At 35.7% G+C, this 3,003-nt stretch overlaps 1 protein-coding gene across 6 annotated transcripts in view; it reads left to right on the forward strand.

The window, feature by feature from the left end:
• The window catches only part of LOC106874583 (putative mediator of RNA polymerase II transcription subunit 26), a 235,200-nt gene that overhangs the window by 216,077 nt on the left and 16,120 nt on the right, over nucleotides 1-3,003 (forward strand). The gene's annotated exons all lie outside the window — the stretch shown is intronic.

Genomic DNA, 3,003 nt, shown 5'->3' on the forward strand with positions numbered 1-3,003 from the left:
CTGTCAACCTCCTTGCTCCACCACCATGTCACCCTTGGTCTAGCTGAGACTCTGCACCAACCACAGATTTCGTCCGTAACCCTCAGTAGATTGTCCCGCAGGAACTTCCAATTGTCCTCTAAGCTATATGTCCCCAACTCTTCCTCTCTTTTGTCAGAAGCTTCCATTAGTAAATCTCTAAATTTTTGTCTGTTTGCTGGGTCTTTGAGCTTCCATAGTCTTCTTTTCCAGATTGGTTTATTTCTCTGAGTCTTTCTAGCTCTAATTCTGAAGTCACTGTTGGGTTGTACAATTTTCACCTGAGAAAGACTTTATATTTTTAAGCATCCATCTATTCGTGACCTGGTGAGGAGGTAGTCACTCTGGCTTATGTGCTCACCAGACTGATAAGTGATTAAGTGGTTGGCTGGTTTTTTGAAGTTAGTGTTGCAGATCATGAGATCATTTGCATCACAGAACTCCAGCAGTCTTGTTCCCTCCTCATATCTAGGTCCAAAACTATAGTCCCCATGCACTCCCTGGAATCCATTGAAGTCACCAGCCACAAGTCTCTGTCATTTGTCATTGAGATGATCTGCAAAAGGATCTCATAGAATTGGTCCTTCTGCTCATCAGTCGGCCCAGACTGAGGAGCATAGGCAGAGATAAATGTCACTGTTAATTTACCTAGGATAAGTCTCATCTTAATTACCCTATCACATACTCTGGCTACCTCAATTACCTTATCTACCCACTTTTCTGCTAACAGTATGCCTACTCCACCCACTCCATCCTTCCTGCTGACCCCAAATAATTCGAATCTCTGTCTCTTACCTGTGAGGAATCTAGCTGAGGTTCCCCTCCATCTTACTTTTTGCACACCACACACATCAACATGGTGTCACTTCAGCATTTCAATAATCTCCCCACTCCTTCCTTTCCTTGTGCCAACACTGATGGTAGCAACCCTGAGATTGAGTACTTGGAAGTGGTAGCAGTACGGTAGTTTTGGAAATTTTGCCATCACCTGAAATGAAGATCTGCAAAAATGCTTGCCAGCTACCATAGAGTTTTGACACAGTTTATTCAGTAAATTACAACGAATCACAGTTCCCCCACCTTGCCCAACATCTAGAGCAAGAGCCAACAAGTTGATATGAGAATAGAGTAGTTACATAGGGCAGTTTAACTATTATATGTCTAAATATTTATATATGAGGTACCTTTATCTGTATACTATATTCACCAGGGTGCTTATATGAGGATATAACGAGGTATAAAGGTATACTCAAAATGTGTATTCACATACGCAGGAAGTGTATGAGTCGCCAGGTAAAATTGTTAATGTACGAATTAAGATGGTGGGGGGGAGGATGGGTGGGCATAACAGGTGTGCAAAATGGATGTTGAACACAGGCCATGTGCAAACTAAGTTTTACATACGACATAGCGAAACGGGCTCAGAAGAAAAGCCATAGTATTTAATAATTATCATTATTCTTATTATCATTAAAATATTAATGCTAAATTAATATTACATGGAAAAATGCGAGCATGAAAAGTAATATTCTTAAGAGTATAAAGCTGGAAAAGTACAGAACAAGTTATTACACCTGGAAAAGTACAGGACAAGCTATTACTTCTAGTAAAGCAAAGAGTAAGAAACTTTTTACTTAAGATATTGCAGCAAAGAATGCCATTCTTCTAATTTATCACTCTTTACAGTTCTCATCTTTAAATTTATTATACAAAATTGTTCGGATAATTATTCACTTTTTTCTGTATTTAAGTTATTAAATGAGCCAAATTCTACATAAATAAGTATAGTGTTATTTGTAAATTATAATAAAATAATTTTTAATATTCAAATTTTAATTTTAGCTGCAATATTTTAAGTAAAAAGTTTCTTATTCTTTACTAGAAGTAATAGCTTGTCCTATACTTTTACAGGTGCAATAACTTGTCCTGTACTTTTCCAGGTTTATAATCTTAAGAATATTACTTTTCAAGCTCGCATTTTTCCATGTAATCCATGATTTTTCCAGGCATTGCTGTTATAAGATAATTAATAATGTGTCAATTAATAATTTAAGATTTTAAATTATAAAATACTGAAAGATAATATATCAATTTTTCCATGTAAGTGATGATGATGTTTCAATTTTTTTCATGTTTAATTTAAATATATGTTGTGATTGAATTATTTGATATTACCCATCCACACCAAATTAATGTTGGTTGCACCATGGCTCACCAAAAGTTACAAACAAGACCCTAAAACCATCAGTTACCAGGCTCACCTTAAGTAACCTAATTTTGCAATATTAGGTGGTCACAGGAATTCATACAACAACAAAAAAAAAAATTCCAGTTATTCTGGGATTAGTGGGGAAACCCCCACCTCATTTTTTCCAAACAAAAATAAGGGATTTGCAGCATATTAGGAGGTCAGGGTACTTGATTCCACGCAAAAAATCAAATTTTTTGTGTTTTTTTTTCTAATATAGAAATTGACCATAATGTTGTTGCTATTTAGCCTCAAATCAACCCTGATACTGCAGACCTATCATCAAAGACATTCCAGCCTTCAGCAAACCGTCTTTTCAGGGATAATGTAGGACATTACATACAATGGTTGTGTGATTTAGGTAGGGGAATACTTTGGCTGCTATTTTTAGCGTATCAAGTGACCAGGTAGAGGCTCTTTCATTGGTTTGATTACATGATGAGATCTTTTTACTCATGTATATATATCATCGCAAACACGAATTTGTCCATGGTCACTTTGTAACTTCTGACAAAATAACTTCTAAAATACAAAATTTTGTCAAAAACGTTAAGAGTAAACCCTGTTCTATGTAACACATTCTAACAATATCGGAAGTTTGAAAGTGTTTAGTTAAAAAAAATTAATTAAATAATCTGAACACCAAAGTCGACCTCGGTGAAATTTGAAATCAAAACATAAAGACAGATGAAATACCACTAAGCATTTCACCCAGTGCGCTAATGTTTCTGCCAACT

The sequence above is a fragment of the Octopus bimaculoides genome, chromosome 8, assembly GCF_001194135.2.
Source record: "Octopus bimaculoides isolate UCB-OBI-ISO-001 chromosome 8, ASM119413v2, whole genome shotgun sequence".
NCBI lineage: Eukaryota > Metazoa > Mollusca > Cephalopoda > Octopoda > Octopodidae > Octopus > Octopus bimaculoides.